Below are 22,721 nucleotides of genomic sequence, written 5' to 3' on the forward strand. Positions count from 1 at the left end.
ATTTCTATGTTTCAAGTTGGTACGTAAAAAGGACAATGAAGAACCCACAAGACCAATATTCTCCACTTCAAAATTCTGCCTTGAGCAGGTCTGAGTAAACTGTATCAACAACATCCCGTTACCTGTGAAAGTTACCATCCATTTCTTTAGTAACCTGCTCTTCCTTTGGTCTCTTTGTTAGCTCAAGGAAGAGATGCCAGGCTCCAAATAACTTTCAGCACGCAAGGCCTTCTGAAAGAGTTGGATGAATGAAAGGAGATTCTATTCCCCAAAGAACCAGGCTGAGTCCATGGGGAAGGTATGGGTCGTGAACCACTGCCTGACCGATTTAGCAAGTATCTCTCACATTGCACCAAGGGACCACTTCTACTGTTTTAGGCCAACATACACATAATACACATAATATGCCCAGGATTGTCTCATTATTCCAAGTCAAATGTCCAGTGAATTTTCAAGGAGAAAATGCACACAGAAAATATGGCTTTGGTGCTTACCTATCCGCATTGGGACATATTCTTTCACTGATTAACCATGTAGTCTGGGCCAAGTCACTTAACTTCTCTGTGACTCAGTTTTCCCAGATATGAGAAATGAAGATAAGCAAACAATACTTCTTATCTCACAGGATCACGGAGATAAGTGAAAGAAGTGACTATGGATGTATTTTGTAAACAAATGTGCACACTCAAGTATTACAGCACAACGATTCCTTTCCCATTATCCACCCAGCAATCCCCATGACAGAACTTCTCCCGAAGATTCTGAGTTCAGCACTCTTCCCACCACACCCTGCAGGCCCCCGGCAACCTGTACAGTATTATTACACAATTAACTCTCTTCCAAGGAATTAAGAGAGTTCTTTTTTCTTCAAAGACGTAGGCACATCAGCATCACAGCCTCAGAACATCACTGAATCATTAAAACAGGTAACTCAACAATCCATAGCTGTGTGCCTGTCTTGCTCCCAAATGTTTTATGTATTAGGTCTTGCCATCTCTCCTCCCCATAAGCCATGTGACCTTGGATAAATCCTGTAACATATCTGATCCTTAATTTCCTCTTTACAAAGTTGGCTAATAATACTTTCCCTTCCTTATCATATTGGCCAGCAGGGTATGGATCTACAAAGCAGCATGTCAATACATCTCAAAAACACTGAAGACCATAGTCATTGCTGTAGCATATACTGTCTCCCCCTATTAAAGTCTAAGCACAGGGAGGACAGGGGTATTGGCTGCTTTATTCACTGCTGTATCTTCAGAATCTAGAATAGTGCCTGGCACATAATATGCATTCAGTAAGTATTTGTCAGTGAGTAACATAAATGCAAGAACTCTCCATCATCACCCATATTACTCTTTCAAGTGTTTATGTAAAATTTAAGGTCTAAAACTCAAAGCATCCTTTTTCTGTACATATTTATGTGTAACTTAACCCTTCAATGTCAATATTACAGAAGCAATTTTCTTCTTGAACACACAAAAGAAAGAACATATGAAAGTATGCCCCAGGCTGTATAGTACGAGGGCATCTGCAGAGAGAGGACTCCCTGACAATTGAGATCTAGACATTCTTAAAACTAATTAACTAGGGGCGCCTGGGTGGGCTCAGTTAAGCGTCTGCCTTTGGCTCGGGTCATGATCCCAGGGTCCTGGGATCGAGCCCCATGTTGGGTTCCCTGCTCAGTAGGGAGTCTGCTTCTCTCTCTCTCCCCCTCTACCCTTCCACCCCTGCTAGTTCTCTTTCTCTCAAATAAATAAAATCTAAAAAAAAAACTAATTAACTAATAGTAGTATCTAAAACTAATATCGAACATCCCCAATAATAAGGGGAATAGCAAGGCAAAAGAAATTAGAAGCCACTAAGGCCTAGCTAAGCAGAAACTGAGATGTTGGTTCTTTGGAGAATGGTTGTAATGATAGCTCCTGATGCCAATGCTCCTTCATCTGACTGCAGAAGCCACTCTCTCCCCTCCCAGGTATGTAGGGCCTCAGAGCCCTGCACCTTTCTGTTACACAGAGTCAATTTTAAATACTTAGAAATGATCACCATTGACACCCTTCTCAAAGCATAATTTAGCACTACCTATCAAAAACAAGTAAGCTTTAAAATTGTGGATACCTTTTGACCCACTAATCACAATAAAAATATAAACCACTTAAATGTCCAACAAGAAGATGCTAATTTTTATAATTAATCATGTTTAAATGGTGACTAGTAGGAAAAAAAATCACATCCAAAAAACTACTTGGTCTCCACGGATGCAATCTCTCATGTATACACAGCACTTGATAATTCCAAACCACAAATACCTCATCCCTGAGACTCTACCTGATCAGGGATAAACAAGACTGAATATACCCATTTTGTAAATGATTATATAAGATATATCCGTTTTGCAAATTAGGAAATATTTTCCATATGTATAGGAGCCTGCCTGTGGACAAAAGTTGATAGGTAGTTGTGGCAAGCAAAAATTCTAAGATGCACCCCCACACACACACCTGGGGTTCCTACTACCTGGTGTATACATCCTATATAATCCCCTCCCCTTGAGTGTGAGTGAGCTCATGAAGAGGATAGGTTATCATGGCATGATTATTTTTTCTTATGTGGCAGAAGAGATCTTTTTTCAGATGGAATTAAGATACCTAATCAGTTGACTTTGAGCCGATCAGAAAGGTTATTCTGGGTGGGCCTGACCTAACCAGGTGAGATCTATAAAGAAATTCCAAGTCAGAGAGAAATTCTGCTTCTGCTCATGAAGAGGCAAACTGCTGCATGATAAGGGGAGGGCCATGTGGCAAGATATGACTGGTGGCCTCTAGGTGCTAAGATCAGCCCCCACTTGGCAGCCATCAAGAAAGCTGATGGGAACTCATTCCTTAGCACAAGAAAATTAACAGTCAAGAACCTAAGGGAGTCTGGAAGCAGGTCTTTTTCTAGCGGATTCCCCAAGCGAGGACACAGCTGATCAAGACCTAGATTTTCAGCCCTGGGAGACCCTGAGCAGATGGCCAGTTAACCCATGCCTGAACTCCTGACCCAAAGACACTTTGAGGTAATAAATGTGGACTGTTTTAAATCACCAAGTGTGTGGTTACTGTTATACAGCAATAAAAAACCAGTACAGTATGGAAACAGGTTCTCGAATGAAGTCACTCCGTGACTAATGGCTGATTTTCGAGTCCTGTTGTGCTTTATGCCCTCCCCAGTTCCCAGGTCTAAGATCTGAGTGAGTCTCAGCAAGAACAGCAAGTGCTGACTCACATTTTACCCTCTGTCTTCAAGCATAGCAGAAGCAAATAGCCAGCAACAAAGAAGATAAACTGCATGCCAACAGGATCAAGAAAAGCAGCTCCAACCATCTCTAATGAGTCTACAGGACTGCCCCATTTGACAAGGGTATCAGACAGGCTCTGAGGTGGCAAGCTTTGCATCAACATACTCCAACACTGTGCTGTTTGCTATTCTGATTTTCTAGGGGACAAAGAACAAGTTCACAAGTGCACTCAATCGCTGTCAAATCAGCCGCCCTACTTGTATCTCTCTGGAGCAGATGCTGCTGGTTCTGGGTCTCATTAGAGTAAATGGGCACTGTTTCCCCTGCTTGTCACTTCTACAGGCAAATGGGGGGAGGGGGTATCTTGGAAAGTGATGCAACTGCTTCTAGAATTATTTTTTGAGATGCTTCCTGATATCCAGCAAACACTGCCCCAAGTATGTAAGGGCACCTTCCCAGCATCCCCATAGCAGAGGATAGGATCCCCTTCCTTCTCCCCCTGAGAGATCAGAGATGCCTCCCTTTCCCCCAGCAATTGCTGGAAATACTGCCTAGCATGATATAAACCACCGGACCTCCCACCTCATGCAACCAAATATATTATGCACATTAAGGTAAGAATAAGATCCAAGGAAATGGTTTGCCTTCCTTCTTCCCACATTCTGGTAAACTTTTGGGGAAGATAAATTGTCTGCAAGACTACAATAGCCTCCAAGCTGGTCTTCTTGCCTCCAGCCTTACTTCCTCCAATCCCTCTTTTGCAATCTGCTGAGAGCTAACTTTCTAAAATACAAATGTAATAGAGTTAGTCACATACTCTGGCCTCCATATGCAAAGAAAACATCGCTTAAAAGTCTTCTAGGCATTACAGGTAAAACACAGATTCTCTTGCATGATTTACAAGGCTCTTTAGGACACCACCACCCCAACCACCATCCTTCCAAACTCTTCCAAACTCAATGCTCCCCAATTTTAAATTAACTTGCAATTCTCAAGACCCACTATAACTGCCTCACCTCAATGCTATAGAACATATTGTTTCTTCCACTCAAAATATTCTTCCTCTACCCCTCACCTGATTAACTCTGATTCAATCCCTCAAATCTTAGCTTAGAATCATTTCCCCTGAAAAGCCCGCTCTTTTCTCCCAATGGTGGACAAGGTCACCTTGCGAGGGGCTTTCCCTTCCTCCCTGGCTAACGGGCCACTCAGCACTCCCTAATGAAATTGCTTATCCATGGTTCTCTCTCACACTGGACTGGAAACTCATTGGCTTTATCCAGTTCACTGTTTTTTCTCCATAGCAGTATCTGGCAGAGTAGGCAGTAAGTAAATGGTGATGAAGGAAGGAAGGGACAAGGGAATGAAATCATTTTTTAAAGATGTTTCTGCACAAATTTTATTTGCATATTCAAAGCACTCTAGGATATAACCTCAACCCAATTCCTCAACCTCTTCTACCACATCCCTCCACACTCTAGAGCATCCAGTCAGACTGAACCATTTATGTCCCATCCACCCCCTCCCCCTAATTCTACCTCAGAGCTTCTGTTCACACTGCCCCCTCAGTAAAAATACCACATACCACAGTCCACTGTCAAGACATTTCCTCCCTGAACACTTACTTGGTTCCCCTAATGCAGAATTAATCTGTCTCCTCCTTGTCCTGATGTCATGATGCTTATGCCTTCTGATGAGCACTTTGGAGTTTTTGCCTTATTTATGTGTCTATTTTCTCAATTGAAATACAAATTCCTTAAGGACAGCAACAGTGTTTTAGTCATCATCACAGAGCCTAAGATGGTCCTCAATAAATATTTATAATGTTATGTAATATTTAGTCCACTTATGCAAGATAATTTTGTGCTCTAATGTAGTTTTAGGATTAAAAGGAATAGTAATAATTAAAAAAATAATAATAGAAACCTATTAGATACTAACCTGTATACAGCTCTAAATGAATTTTTATTAGAGAGAGAGAGAACACGCAAGCTGGGGGAGGGGCTGAGGGAGAGAGAGAGAGAATCTCAAGCAGGCTCCACACCCAGCACGGAGCCTGACACGGGGCTAGATCTCACAACCCTGAGATCATGACCTGAGCACAAATCAAGAGCCAGCCAGGCGCCCCTGAATGAATGTTTTATATTCATTCCTTATGATCTACCAAAATTGCATGGTGGTTATTAGTATCCCCATTATGTAGACAGTTAATTTATACAAGCTGACAAAGATCACACAGTGAGTACTGGGCAGATCCAAGATTGAACTCAGGCTTGTCTGGCACCCGCAGCTGACTTTTTTCCACCTACACTGTATTTGCTCATTCTGAGTGTGCAATATGACTCCAGAAGTTTGCAGTATTTCAACAGTGTAACCCTCCAAATAAAGCCTGGTTTTACTTTTTCCAGTCTCATCGTACTTAAGATGAACCTATAGCCTACAGTCGTACAAAACTTCTCTTGGAGTCAGGGACATGCCTACTGTGGCTCACAGACCACAGGCCATCAGTGGTCTGCAAGGAAGAAATGTGCTCCCCCAGGGCACCTGTCCATCAGTGATGCCCATTAACTGGACAACACTAATCTCTACCTGGTCAAGAATCCAGTATCTGGCTTATGTAATCCCAATCCACATAACTAGGACAAAATAAATGCCTCTTCACAAGTGGCAACAGAGCCCTGAGTGTTGACTCTTTGCAAGGGAATTTCAAGGAGGGCCACAGAAGGCAACATGATAGCAGCCAAGGGTTGGGGCTTGGTATTTTATCACATCCTTCAAGTTACTTTCTAAGTAGCTTGCACGGTGCTCAACACTTTATAGTCATTATCTTGTTAATCCATAAACCCGGGTGTGTTATTATTACCCCCAATATAGAAATGAAAAAAGCGACACAGAGTAGTGAAATAATATGGCCTAGGTTGCCCAGCTAAAAGTAGAAAAGCAATTGAACACAGGTCTGCCTCATCTCATAGCCCCACTCATGACCATTTTGATACAGTGTTTCTACTATTTATCTCTGTCCGTATCTTACAGTGCATCACCCAAGCTTCCACCTGAAGAGCATGCTCAGAATTGCTCTGTTTCTGCCTAAGTGATCCAAACAAAACAAAGAAAGCTCCTGGGCACACCAACCCAAATAACCTCTCACTCCAGGGGCATTCAAATCCCAAAGCTAGTTTCCCAAGCATCTGGGCATTTGTCCCAACTCCTGACCTATTTCCAACTTGTGTAATTACATTGTCTTTCTAATTGCCCTTGGGTGTTCCGCTGGGTGAAACCAAAGCCCAGCCTGTCCTCGGGCACTGAGCAATGTTGCTAGGCACCAATTAAATGGCTGTTTCTACACACCAGAAGATGGAGATACATATCTGAAGTGAGTAGAAATCTTCTTCCAGAGTTTCACAAGTTAAAGCAACTCAAAATTGCCTGGGTGTTCTTTTAGGGGCAGAGATTTCATACTTTAAAGGTATACACTCTTAAAGGATTAAGCTAGTGATCAAACAGTGGCCTTTGGAGAAGTATTACTAAACTACTACATTTTTAAAAATTCAAGTGATTCCTTTGGAGGTGAGAGGATTGTTCTTTTTCCCTTTCCAGGCTATTTCCGCTATTTTCAAATTTTATCTCCTCATCAAAACTATGCCATTAATGGGAGAAGGAAGCAAACTGCTGAAGGCATGAAGACAATCAAAGAGAGAATAAAACTCCATCTCATTTATAGGGTGTGAATCAAGGCCGCTAAGCCTCAGACAAGAGGCTAGATGCAAGACCCTTCCAAGTACAATTATTGCACATACACTTCTTTGATCTAAAGATCGAAAACTGATCTTTAGAAGATAATCAGTCCTTAAGATATACTAAAATAATGATCATAGTAACTAACTTTTAGGGGGTACCACATAAACAGACATTTTACATGCATTATTTCATATACACATAAGAATCCACTGAGGTGGAAACTACCATTGCCTCCACTTTACAGGTGAGTGAATGGAACCTGAAAAAAGATCAAGGTATTTGTCCAGTGCCACACATCTGGCAAATGGTGGAACCAAGACTCAAACCCAGGTCTCTCAGACTCTAGAACCTAACCTCCTCTTAACCTACAAAATCCTACATTGTGTCTGTATATTTTCAATACTGGGATAGTTGTTTTGTTTTTGTTTTTTTTCCCCTTGGAATAGTCCCAAAGGACTTGCCCAGAATTGGGACTCCTCTCTGCCAAAGAAAGCCATTCTCTGAACTGAATCATACATTTCCCAGTTAGAAGAAAATTTATGGAGATGAAATGAATAATGAAAAACCAACTGGAAGAGAAACCCAGCATAAGAAAGAGATGGAACATAAGAAACTAGAGGATTTGACACTCTTCCTTTTTGAAAAGAGAGTAGAAGGAACCACAGAGGTCATCGGCTCCAACTGCCTTGATCAGATGAGACAAGGAGAAGTGACTTTTTCAGTCTCAGGACCACTGCAATGGCACAAATATGAAAGCACTCCAAATCTACTTCACAACTGTCAGTATTACCATTGCTAGTATTGTTGTGACTAATAATATTGCCACTACTATCATAACAACTATTGTGGTAGAAATCCTGTTCCACACGGTGACCCCCATGAAATGGGCTCCAGGAAGTATGGTGGTACTTGTGATTTATGGATGAGATGATGGGGCACACTACAGGGATCTTCAAACCAGGTCTGTTACCCTAAGACATCACAGTCCTCACCTGAGTGTCACCTAAACACACACACACACACACACACACAGCCTCCAGCCCATTCTTTCATTGACCAGTCTTCCAAGTACTTACAAATATCTAAAAAGATCTTATTTAATTGGATGTTTACTCTCAGTCCCTTCCCCTTGCTATGTAATTTAAGCTCTTGGAGAACATGAATTCTATCTTTCCAGGATGTCACTATCCCCAGAGCCATGAATAAATTATTTATTCAATTAAGGAAGATACCACTGACATGAGTCGCTGCAATGCATAAATGTTCCCTTTTATCCAGATCTGTTTGGAGCAAGATGGATTCTATCAACAACAACAACAAAACAACAACAACAAGATGAGGGGAACCCATAACATTTCCTTAGTTTTGTATCTTATGATGAGGTGATCCCTAGCATCATATGCTTACCAGGTAATCTTGTCAATAGCATACATCCTTGTTAGCACTTAGGAATCAGAGAAAAGTTCTAATCTATTGTCCTCCCTTGTTTGTTTCTGTAATGAAAGTAAGTGTAGCCATTGGTCAATACTTGGCAATTCCTGGCACAGGAGTGCATACCAGGTTGCACTAAAGCCAATTCAAGCCTGGCTAAGATAGTATGTGAGATCTTAGATGATGGTCTCGACCTGGATTAGGTGGTGCTTTAGACTTAAGAGTCTATTCTTCAAGACAATCTGTAATCACATAAACATCAAAATGAGCAAGAAATAGATTGGTCTTTTCAAAAACACATAACTCTGACTTTAAAAGACTAGTTATGAAGGTCCCTATGTAGTTATAAAATTGCACTTCAGATAAAGGTAACTATTATATCCTACATAAAACTCTAAGAAGACAACATGGGGTCATGTTACACTGTTAAGATGTGAGCTCATAAATACAAAGATTGTAGACTCAGTGTGCTGAAGAGTTGGATAAGAATGAGTTAATTCCCATAACAACAGAACACAGCTTGAAAAAACAGAAAGAAGAGGACAAAATGGGAGTGGGGATGTAGAGGCATGAGCATAGGTAGAATGCATTGGAGGCCTTTTGTTAAAATGTTCCATGCCAAACTCCCTGAAAACTGTAGCAGGTATCCGGAGCTAAAAGATCTGACACAGGAATAATTGCTTTGGAGTCATGGGACTATACTCTGGATCCACTGGTAAGGTCATAAACACGGCTGCTCAGTGTCTCATCATGGCTCCAAGATTCCTCACCTCAAATCTTAGTCTTCTATTCTTTTTCCTGCTCAATGTGATATAAAAATTTTCTAAGTATGATGTCAGGAAGTTACCAAGGGTTGGCCCTCAGAGATCTTTTCTTTGGTCCATCCAATGTTTCATAAAAAATTCAATCAACATTCATAAATTGAAAATTCCATATTAAAAACAATCAGCTTTCCAGATTCTCTTGAATTTCATTTTCTCTCTGGCACAGAGTCTATATTCCCAGAAGGCAAAAATCAGCTGAAGCTGAAGATAATCTGCCACCTTTGGATAGAGCATGTGCTCTATGGTTTTGCATGGTATCCACCACCCTCTATTGTCTCCCAGCCTCAAGGTCTGTGTTGGCATTTATCAGTACACTCACATTAGGGTTTTTTGTTTCGTTGATTCGTAGGCTGGTTTTACTAGTACACAATTGTTTTTTGGAATTGGTGTCGCTATCAAAAATCAGAAATCACAAGATAAAGAGAGATACATTTTTCAAAAAGAATCAAAATTCACTTGGAAAGGATAAGGCCAGAGTGCTCAAAACAACTTTCAAGTACAAACTGGAGGATTCACCCTCCAAACAACTTAACTATAGTAATTAAGGCAGTGAGATACTGGCACATGAAAAATAATCAGTAGAATAGAATGGATTCAAGAAACAGATGAAAAAAATAGATATATGGCAACATGACGTATGGCATTACTAATCAAGAAAGATAGACTGTTCAAAAGATGGATATCAATATTACAAAATAAAATAAATTATAATATTTTATGCCAGTTCCTGGTGTGTTAAAGCCCTAAATGTAGAGACTGGAAAAAGATGGCAGAGGAGAACAGGACCCTATTCCAACTGGTCCCTGGAATTGAGCTGGATATCTACCAGACCACTCTGAACACCCATGAAATCAGCCTGAGATGTAAGCAGATAAATCTGGATCTCTACAAACAGAAGATTGCAGGCAGCTGGTTTCTAGATACGAAGCAGGGAACCATGATTCCATGGGCAGATATCGGAGGATAAATGGCAGCAGGACGGAGCCTGGCCATGGGGATCCTACACCGCTGGTGAGCGACAGCCTCGCGTGCTTGGAATGGGGCACAGACTCTCAGACCAGTAGCAACAGGGAAAGGAATTTAGGGCAGCCCCCCAGACAGAAACCCGGAGCTGCAGGGCTGCGTGTGTGAACTGGGGGTGTCTGGCGGTTTTAGAAGCACAAAGAGCAGAGATGTGCCCCAACCTGGAGGCAGGACTGGGAGTGCTGTAGAGGGGCACACAACCCAGGACACTGCAGTTTATAGCAGCACAGACAGAAACGGAGAGTGTGGCCTGGAGAGCTCACTGAAGAACAGACTGTGATCTTTCTGTTCTGAGGCAGAGGGCTGGAACCAGTCTCTTCTGCTCTCTCAGAAGAGACACAGAAAGCTGCCAGGGAAAACCACCAGAGAACAAAAGTCCCAAAAAAACGGTTTTCACTGAGCATATCCCCCGCCATAGGGGGCAGAACAACTCTGCCCAAACAGGGTTGCCTGAGTAACAGCATTGCAGGCCCCTCCCCCAGAAGACAGGCTGGGAAAACAAGAGGCCAGCAACCCTAAGGTCCCTAGAAAACAGGTGCATCTTGCTTGGGTTGTGGTCAACAATTTGGACTCTATACATTCCCTCAAACACCCATCAAAAGAATGATTAGGAGGAGGAACCCCCAAAATAGGAAAGACTCAGATTATGACTTATGCTGCAGATTTACAAATGGATGCAGATATAACCAAGATGTCAGAGATGGAATTCAGGCCAGCAATTGTGAAGACAATGGCTAGAATGGAGGAATTAATTAATGGCAACATAGAGTCTCTAAGGGCAGAAATGAAAGGTGAATTGGCAGAACTTAAAAATGCTATCAATGAGATCCAATCCAATCTAGATAATCTAACAGCTAGGGTAAGTGAGGCAGAAGAACGAATCAGTGACCTGGAAGACAATTTAATAGATAAAAGGGGAAAAGAGGAGGCCAGGGAAAAACAACTCAGAATCCATGAAAATAGAATCAGAGAAATAAGTGACACCATGAAACATTCCAATGTCACAACTAGTGGAATCCCAGAGGGGGTGGACAAAGAAAGAGAACTAGAAGATATATTTGAGCAAATCATAGCTGAGAACTTCCCTAATCTGGGGGATGAAACAAACATTCGTGTCCTAGAGGCAGAAAGGATCCCTCCCAAGATCAAGGAAAACAGGCCAACACCCCAACATGTAATAGTAAAACTCGCAAATCTTAGAACCAAGGAAACCATCCTAAGAGCAGTTAGGGGGAAAACATTCCTTACGTACAGAGGGAGGAACATCAGAATAATGTCAGACATATCCACAGAGACCTGACAAGCCAGAAAGGCATGGCAAGGCAATTTCAGGGTACTAAACAAGAAGAACATGCAGCCAAGAATACTTTATCTGGCAAGGCTGTATTTAGAATGGATGGAGAGATGCAGAGCTTCCAAGACTGGCAGAAACTGAAATATGTGACCCCTAAGCCGGCCCTGAAAGAAATATTAAGGGGGGGGTTCTATAAAAGAAGAAAGACCCCAAAAGTGATATACAACAGAAATTTACAGGGACAATCTATAAAAATAAGGTCTTCACAGGCAACATAATGACAATTAATTCATATCTTTCAATAATCACTCTCAACGTGAACGGCCTAAATGTACCCATAAAATGGCACAGGGTTGCAGAATGGATAAAAAGACAGGACCCATCCATAGGCTGTCTACAGGAGACCCATTTTGAACCTAAAGATACATCCAGACTGAAAATGAAGGAATGGAGATCCATCTTCCATGCCAACGGACCTCAAAAGAAAGCTGGGGTAGCAATTCTTACATCAGAAAAATTAGATTTTAAACTAAAGACTGTAGTTAGAGACAGAGAAGGACACTATATCATTCTTAAAGGGTCTATCCAACAAGAAGATCTAACAATTGTAAATATCTACACCCCCAACATGGGAGCAGCCATCTACATAAGTCAAATGTTAACAAAAATAGCCATATTGATAACAATATGTTAATTGTAGGAGACCTCAATACTCAACTCTCAGCAATAGACAGATCATCTAAGCAGAAAATCAACAAAGAAACAAGAGGTTTGAATGGCACACTGGATCAGATGGACCTCATAGATATATACAGAACATTCAACCCTAAAACAACAGAATACTCATTCTTCTTGAGCGCACATGGAACTTTGTCCAGAATAGACCACATACTGGGTCACAAATCAGGTCTCAACTGATACCAAAAGACTGAGATTATTCCCTGCATATTCTCAGACCACAATGCTTTAAAACTGGAACTCAATCACAAGAAAAAATTTGGCAGAAATCCAAACACTTGGAAGCTAAAGACCGCTCTGCTCAAGAACGTTTGGGTCAACCAGGAAATCATAGAAGAACTTAAACAATTCATGAGAACGAAAACACGTCGGTTCAAAAACGATGGGATACTGCAAAGGCGGTCCTAAGGGGGAAATACATAGCCATCCAAGCCTCATTCAAAAAAATAGAAAAATCCCGAATTCACCAACTAACTCTGCACCTGAAAGAACTAGAGAAAAAGCAACAAATGATGCCTAAGCCATGCATTAGAGCAGAGATCAATGAATTAGAAACCAGAAACACAGTAGATTAGATCAATGAAACTAGAAGCTGGTTCTTTGAAAGAATTAATAAGACTGATAAACCCCTGGTCAGACTTATCAAAAAGAGAAAGGACCCAAATAAATAAAATCATGAATGAAAGAGGAGAGATCACAACCACCACCAAAGAAATACAAACAATTATAAGAACATATTATAAGCAACTATATCCCAGCAAATCAGATAATGTGGAAGAAATGGATGTATTCCTAGAGATGTATCAACTACCAAAACTGAACCAGGAAGAAATACAAAACCTGAACAGACCTATAACCACTAAGGAAATTGAAGAAGTCATCAAAAATCTCCCAACAAACAAAAGCCCAGGGCCAGATGGCTGCCCAGGGGAATTCTACCAAACATTTCAAGAAGAATTAATACCTATTCTTCTGAAACTGTTCCAAAAAATAGAAATGGAAGGAAAACTTCCAAACTCGTTTTATGAGGCCCACCATTACCTTGATCCCCAAACCAGACAAAGACCCCATCAAAAAGGAGAAATACAGACCAATATCCTTGATGAACATGGATGCAAAAATTCTCACCAAAAGACTAGCCAATAGGATCCAACAGTACATTAAAAGGATTATTCACCACGACCAAGTGGGATTTATCCCTGGGCTGCAAGCTTGGTTCAACATCCACAAATCAATCAATGTGATACAATACATTAACAAAAGAAAGAACAAGAACCATACGATCCTCTCAGTACATGCAGAAAAAGCATTTGACAAAGTACAGCATCCTTTCTTGATCAAAACTCTTCAGAGTATAGGAATAGAGGGTACATACCTCAATATCATAAAAGCCGTCTATGAAAAAACCCACAGCGAATATCATTCTCAGTGGGGAAAAACAGAGCTTTCCCCCTAAGGTCAGGAACACGGCAGGGATGTCCACTACCATCACTGCTATTCAACATAGTATTAGAAGTCCTAGCCACAGCAATCAGACAACAAAAAGAAATAAAAGACATCCAAATTGGCAAAGAAGAAGTCAAACTCACTCTTTGCAGATGATAGGATACTTTATGTGAAAACCCAAAAGACTCCACCCCAAAACTGCTAGAAGTCATATAGGAATTCAGTAAAGTGGCAGGATATAAAATCAATGCACAGAAATCAGTGGCATTCCTATACACAAACAACAAGAGAGAAGGAAGAGAAATTAAGGAGTCAACCCCATTTACAATCGCACCCAAAACCATAAGATGCCTAGGAGTAAATCTAACCAAAGAGGCAAAGAATCTGTACTCAGAAAACTATAAAATACTCATGAAAGAAATTGAGGAAGACACAAAGAAATGGAAAAACGTTCCATGCTCATGGATTGGAAGAACAAATATGGTGAAGATGTCAATGCTACCTAGAGCAATCTACACATTCAATGCAATCCCTATCAAAATACCATCCACTTTTTTCAAAGAAATGGAACAAATAATTCTAAAATTTGTACGGAACCAGACCCCGAATAGCCAGAGGAATGTTGAAAAAGAAAAGCAAAGCCGGTGGCATCACAATTCCAGACTTCCAGCTCTATTACAAAGCTGTCATCATCAAGACAGTATGGTTCTGGCACAAAAACAGACACATACATCAATGGAACAGAATAGAGAGCCCAGAAATGGACCCTCAACTCTATGGTCAACTCATCTTCGACAAAGCAGGAAAGAATGTCCAATGGAAAAAAGACAGTCTCTTCAACAAATGGTGTTGGGAAAATTGGACAGCCACATGCAGAAGAATGAAACTGGACCATTTCCTTATACCACACACAAAAATAGACTCCAAATGGTTGAAAGACCTCAATGTGAGACAGGAATCCATCAACATCCTAAAGGAGAACACAGGCAGCAGCCTCTTAGACCTCAGCAACAGCAACTTCTTCCTAGAAACATCGCCAAAGGCAAGGGAAGAAAGGGCAAAAATGAACTCTTGGGACTTCATCAAGATAAAAAGCTTTTGCACAGCAAAGGAAACAGTCAACAAAACCAAAAGACAACCGACAAAATGGGAGAAGATATTTGCAAATGACATATTAGATAAAGGGCTAGTATCAAAATCTATAAAGAACTCACCAAACTCAACACCCAAAGAACAAATGATCCAGTCACGAAATGGGGAGAAGACATGAACAGACATTTTTCCAAAGAAGACATCCAAATGGCCAACAGACACATGAAAATGTGCTCAACATCGCTCGGCATCAGGGAAATCCAAATCAAAACCTCAATGAGATACCACCTCACACCAGTCAGATGGCTAAAATTAACAAGTCAGGAAACAACAGATGTTGGTGGGGATGCGGAGAAAGGGGAACCCTCCTACACTGTTGGTGGGAATGCAAGCTGGTGCAGCCACTCTGGAAAACAGTATGGAGGTTCTTCAAAAAGTTGAAAATAGAGCTACCCTATGACCCAGCAATTGCACTACTGGGTATTTACCCCAAAGATACAAATGTAGTGATCCAAAGGGGTATGTGCACCCTGATGTTTATAGCAGCAATGTCCACAATAGTCAAACTATGGAAAGAGCCAAGATGTCCATTAGACAGATGAATGTGTAAAGAAGATGTGGAGCATATATACATGGAATATTACGCAGCCATCAAAAGGAATGAAATCTTGCCATTTGCAATGACGTGGATGGAACTGGAGGGTATTATGCCGAGTGAAATAAGTCAATCAGAGCAAGACATGTACCATATGATCTCACTGATATGAGGAATTCTTAATCTCAGGAAACAAACTGAGGGTTGCTGGATTGGTGGGGGGTGGGAGGGATGGGGTGGCTGGGTGATAGACATTGGGGAGAGTATGTGCTATGGTGAGTGCTGTGAATTGTGTAAGACTATTGAATCACAGATCTGTACCTCTGAAACAAATAATACATTATACGTTAAAAAAAAAAAGAAGAAGAAGAAGATAGTAGGAAGGGAAAAATGAAGGGAGGGGAATCGGAGGGGGAGACGAACCATGAGACACTATGGACTCTGAGAAACAAACTGAGGGTTCTAGAGGGGAGGGGGTGGGAGGATGGGTTAGCCTGGTGATGGGTACTAAAGAGGGCACATAATGAATGGAGCACTGAGTGTTATACACAAACAATGAATCATGGAACACTACAACAAAAACTAATGATGTAATGTATTATAATTAACATAACATAACAGACAAAAAAAAAGAATAAGATCGATAAACCACTGGCCTGATTTATCCAAAAGAAAAGAGAAAGGACCCAAATTAATAAAATTATGAATGAAAGGGGAGAGATCACAACTAACACCAAAGAAATAGAAACAATTATTAGAAATTATTATCAACAACTATATGCCAATAAACTGAGCAATCTGGATGAAATGGAGGCCTTCCTGGAAACCTATAAGCTGCCAAGACTGAAACAAGAAGAAATTGACAATCTGAATAGCCCAAGAACGAGTAACGAGATTGAAACAGTGATCAAAAATCTCCCAAAAAACAAGAGTCCAGGGCCTGATGGATTCCCTGGGGAATTCTACCAAACATTCAAAGAAGAAATAATACCTATTCTCCTGAAGCTGTTTAAAAAAATAGAAACAGAAGGAAAACTTCCAAACTCATTCTATGAGGCCAGCATTACCTTAATCCCCAAACCAGGCAAAGACCCCATCAAAAAGGAGACTTTCAGACCAATATCCCTGATGAATATGGATTCCAAAATCCTCAACAAAATCCTAGCTAATAGGATCCAACAATACATTAAAAGGATCATCCACCATGACCAAGTGGGACTTGTCCCCAGGATGCAAGGGTGGTTCAACATTTGCAAATCAATCAATGTGATAGAACTCATTAATAAGAGGAAGGAGAAGAACCATATGGTCCTCTCAATTGATGCAGAAAAAACATTTGACAAAATACAACATCCTTTCCTGATTAAAACTCTTCAGAGTATAGGGGTAGAGGGAACATTCCTCAAGTTCATAAAATCCATCTATGAAAAACCCACAGCAAATATCATCCTTTCCCCTAAGGTCAGGAACACAGCAGGGATGTCCTCTACCACCACTGTTACTCAACACAGTACTAGAAGTCCTAGCCACAGCAATCAGACAACAAAAAGAAATAAAAGGTATTCAAATTGGCAAAGAAGAAGTCAAACTCTCTCTTTACACAGACGACATGATACTTTATATGGAAAACCCAAACGACTCCACCCCCAAATTACTAGAACTCATACAGCAATTCAGTAATGTGGCAGGATACAAAATCAATGCACAGAAATCAGTTGCTTTTTTATACACTAACAACACAACTGTAGCAGGAGAAATTAAAGAAACAATTCCATTTACAATAGCACCAAAAACCATAAGATACCTCGGAATAAACCTAATCAAAGAGGTAAAGGATCTATACTCCAGGAACTACAAAACACTCATGAAAGAAATTGAAGAAGACACAACAAGATGGAAAAATATTCCATGCTCATGGATCGGAAGAATAAACATTGTTAAAATGTCTATGCTATCCAGAGCAATCTCTACCTTCAATGCCATCCCGATCAAAATTCCAAAGACATTTTTCAGAGTGCTGGAACAAACAATCCTAAAATTTGTATGGAATCAAAAAAGACCCCAAATCGCCAAGGAAATGTTGAAAAAGGAAAACAAAGTTGGGGGCATCATGTTGCCCGATTTCAAGCTATATTACAAAGCAGTGATCACCAAGACGGCATGGTACTGGCACAAAAACAGACATACAGACCAATGGAACAGAATAGAGAGCCCAGATATAGACCCTCAACTCTATGGTCAAATAATCAACAAAGCAGGAATAAATATGCAATGGAAAAAAGACAGTCTCTTCAATAAATGGTGCTGAGAAAATTGTACAGCCACATGCAGAAGAATGAAACTCGACCATTTTCTAACACCATACACAAAGATAAAGTCCAAGTGGATGAAAGATCTCAATGTGAGACAGGAATCCATCAAAATTCTAGAGGAGAACATAGGCAATAACCTCTTTGACATCGGCCACAGCAACTTCTTTCAAGGTACATCTCCAAAAGCTAGTGAAACAAAAGCAAAAATGAACTTTTGGGACTTCATCAAGATAAAAAGCTTCTGCACAGCAAAGGAAACAGTCAACAAAACAAAGAGGCAACCCACAGAATGGGAGAAGATATTTGCAAATGACACTACAGATAAAGGGCTGGTATCCAAGATCTATAAAGAACTTCTCAAACTCAACACCCAAAAAACAAATAATCAAGTCAAAAAATGGGCAGAAGACATGAACAGACACTTCTCCAAAGAAGACATACAAATGGCTAACAGACACATGAAGAAATGTTCATCATCATTAGCCATCAGGGAAATCCAAATCAAAACCACACTGAGATACCACCTTACACCAGTTAGAATGGCAAAAATGGACAGGGCAAGAAACAACAAATGTTGGAGAGGTTGTGGAGAAAGGGGAACCCTCTTACACTGTTGGTGGGAATGCAAGTTGGTACAGCCACTACAGTGCCTGGCCCATAGTAGGTATTCAATAAATACTAGTTCAATCATTGTTTGTAGAAATAAGAGATTATTTTTTCTCTTGCTCTTCAGAAGTTTACTGCTGGATTTACCCAAATTAAAGAGTTCTAATAGTAATAATAGCTGACTCAAGAGAATCCCTAGCATGCGGGCAAGGATTCAGTGTTAGCTTTGGGATCCTGATGCATAAAAATGCTCTTCTTTCCCTTAAAACGGACCCAATGTAAATTTTGTTAAAATAGGAAAAATCAGTGTGGGAAAGTAAAGTTTTCAGATTAAAGTCAAATGACTGAGGTGCCTGGCTGACTCAGTAGGTAGAGCATGCAACTCTTGATCTTCAAGTCATGAGTTCAAGCATCACACTGGGTCTAGAGATTGCTTAATTAATTAATTGAATTAAATAAAAGGATAAACTCAGACCTGGTACTCAATGACTCTACCCTCTGACCTCATCAAAGATACATTAGCTAAAAGTAAAATGATTTCTTAAGTGCTACCAGATACATCAAGCACAAATTCTTGACCTTGAATGTTAACTCTCAGAGTTGGAACACTGAAGGTAACTTATCCAAAAAAGAGGCAGAGGTCCCTTTTTGTTCATGAAATTTCCATTCTATCATCTATGATATGTTAAATACTCTACATTGTTTTTCTTGCTGCCTCCTCACAACATCCAGTAATAGGGGTGCCATTATTTCCCCTCCCGTATGCCCCAAGTTGATAAACTGATGCTTAAGTCCTATAACATGCCAAAGTCACACAGCCAGTATGTGACAGACAATTCAGTTAACATTTATTAATTACTATGTGCCAGTCGATATGCTAGGCACTAAGGTGACAATCAAGAGTGAACAAGACAACAACCCTGCAAAAACCATGAGCTAAGGAAAGACATCGAAAGCAGACATGCCTGAGCACATGCTCTAAAACCGCTCCTTTTATTGCAAGATACTGATGTGACAATTTCAAGGACTGTGAAGAAAAAATGTTGTAAGGAAAGTGAAAGCAAAACCCAGGGCAGGCAGCAAATGTGGTCAAAAGGCAGCCTCACACCCTGACTAAGACCCAGTCCCTGCACAGGTCCAGCCCCTGATGAAGTAGTAAGGAGGAAATATAACCCGGTACAAGAATAAAGAGTAACCGGAGGGGTTACTTTCACCAGTGTGTTCCAGAAAAGCCTCCATGAAGACATGGTATGTAAGCTGAGATTGTCAAGATGGGAAGTTTGAGGCAGATACATCAGGACTTGAGGCAGAAATATCTCTGCACGTTGAAGCACGCCTGGAGAGGAGGAAGAAAAGTGGAGTCAGGTAAGAGATAGGCTGGAGTTAGGGAAGGGACCACACCACAGAGGAAGGCTCACGGCACAGACTGAGATCACATTGCACTCTCCAACTGGCAGTAACATATTGTTATTACCTGGATCACATGGAGTGCTCACCAACAGTCCAGGGAGAATTAAGGTCAGCACCAATACCTCATTTCCATCTGGAACTCTGCAGCTGGTTCTTTTTAACCTTAGTTCAAAGTTAGAAACCTCAGGCGGTTTTTGGAATACAGACAATAACATCCCACTCTAAGTAGGTATTATGATAAACATCATTACAATAGCAGTCATACTGCAATATATAAATGTATTCAAGTATTACAACATATACCTTACATTTATACAATGCTACGTGTCAAATTTATCCAATAAAAATAGAATAAGCAAAAAAAAAAAAAAGAAAGAAAAAGAAACCTCCTCATTCCCATTTCAACCTTTCATACCCTTTGTATCCATTTTTCTCACCATACTGGAATACAATTTTGTTTTAAAGCAAGGCTCACAGAAACTATCACAGTGCTTTGCCCATGGTAAGTGCTCAACAATTGTTAGTTAAGCTGATGCAAACATGGGCCTAATTGCTGGAAATTTTGAGCATTCATAACTGCAGGCTGGTAGGACACAAGGAGGAGAAGGACCATCCCTGCTCAGAGAGTTGGGGGAGGAAGCGCCATGGCAGGAAGGGGAAGCCTTTCTTGTCCCATTCTTTAAACTGCTTATTCAGCCACTTGCGCTTCCCCTTAATCTTTGGATGGAGAGATGCAGACTTCAGAATGTGACTACTGGGTCTCCAGCCTCATGTAAATCCACTATCAGGTTTTCAAAATAGAGCAATTCAAATAAAAAGAAAAATGCTTTTAAATTATGCTTTTCAGCTAGGAAGAGAAAATAATAGTTGCTATAGTTTTGGAGAATGCCAAGCCGACGTCTCCTGGATTTTGCAAGCACCTCTATCAATTACATGTACTGAGTGAGCAGCAAGGAGACATTTGTTAATTGGAACTCTAATGACCAGCTTTTACTGATATCTAATTTAGTGCTACTGTCAGGAGCTGGGTCATTTCCTAAAATAAGGAGGATAAATAAAAAGACTGACAGTACAGGAAAGAAAATACCCCGTTTTCTTTTGTTTCAAGTCCAACTGTCAAGTGACTAAATCACAATATTTGGGTAATACTTTCTGCTATTCACTGTTTGAATTTACACACACCTACACACACACACACACACACACACCATCTCACCTTTACCCAGTATCTCCAGCATCCAGACCCTCATGGTCTCAGTTGGGCATAGACAGCGCAGCTTCCTGGAACAAGTGTTATTTGATCACAGTTGCAAAGGTAAGTAAGAGTTCCAAAGGTAAAGGAAGGGAGCCGTCGTGAATGACCTAACACAGCTTCATTTAACACTAACTGAATTCTTAGTCGTTTCTATTTTTCAGTAAAGATTGAGCATCAGAGTGGGTCTAGGCAGGAAGGGCCTGGAGAAGCATAGCAGGAAGGCATTTAATGCCTAGAAAAACACCTATAAAATATGAAGCAGTAACTCTAGCAGTAATAATAGTAGCTACTGGATACTGAGTTACTGTGTCATAGATAGTGATGAAGGCTTTACATAGATTATTTCATTTCTGCTCACAAAAATCACCAAGGGGATCATTATTTCATTTTGAAGATAATGAAGCTCAGGTTTATAGAAGCTAAGACTCTCGCCTAATGGTTCATAGTTAATAATGAGCAACACCAGGAGTCACATGTATTTCTCTAGAGGACAGATGGTGCAGTGGTTAAGAGTATGGGCTTTAGAGTCAGAGGAGGAGAAGCATCCTAGGACACAAGCCTCCCCTACACTAATGTGTTTCATTGTTTTAATTATGAAGTGTAGAATTCTATCATCTTCACAACCCCTTCTAGCTCCATGGTCCAGTCTTCACAACCCAGCCCAGGACTGGACCACATGCCATGTCTTTCTTGTTTGGATCCTCCCGCACCAGCTCCCAGGCCCTTCTCCTCACTCCTCTACACAGAATAGATCCCAAAAGTGAATTCAAAAAGAAAGCTTCTTGTGACATTCCATCACTGAGGGGGAAGTGTGAGAAAAAAACTGTACTGACTCGACGGCTTTAATACTAACAAACAGCAGTGCTTGCTAAACACCAAAAGGACTCTTGAAATAAAGAATTAATAGATTCCAGAACCAGCATCAGGGCCACTGGTGCCAATGGGGCTCTGCATAATTTAGTGTTATGCTCTCAACTAAGAAATATCTTTGGGCAATAGCCTAAGTTTCTTTTGAACAACATGAATCATCAGAAGGGATAGGAGAAGGAGAAGAGGGAACAATGTCAAAGATGCTAGTATCAAAAGTATAGCTCAGGAGTTTGAATAAAATTGTCTTGAAATATATGCAAGTGGAAAAAAAACTTATAAAATAATCTATTATCTCCTGAAATATGCACATGTAATGAACTAAACTTAAATATTTGTAGATGTGTAACTATTTCATCCATAGCCCTTGAAATGTGTATGTACAATTGAAGCAAAAAACTTTTCATAAATCGTATTTTTTTTTTTTTAGAGAATATGCAAGATCACTTATCATCAAGCCTGCCTCATATTTTGTCTGTGGGCAAATAGCAGGAGCTCACCTTGATCTTATTCCTTACATTAGAAAGCAGTTCCTTCCGTGTGCCAGGTATTAAACTAGTCTGGAAATATAGGTACAAAATGCTCTCCAACGTGACTTTCAACAGATGTTTAAGTGACAACATTTACTTCCTTAACTCTGCCTTTTTCACATATGCATAGGAAACCTGTTTTTCTTCATGTTTCAGTCAACGCACAGTCTACCAGCCTCCTAGTATACTCTTTGTCTTTTCTCTGCACCAAGCCATACCCAACTTTGTGCAGCATTATATGACCCACTTAACTCAACTTTCTGACAGACACGATATT

This window comes from Mirounga angustirostris, unplaced genomic scaffold (assembly GCF_029215605.1).
Source record: "Mirounga angustirostris isolate CCGP_5_RB_7025 unplaced genomic scaffold, mMirAng1.0.hap1 SCAF_7, whole genome shotgun sequence".
NCBI lineage: Eukaryota > Metazoa > Chordata > Mammalia > Carnivora > Phocidae > Mirounga > Mirounga angustirostris.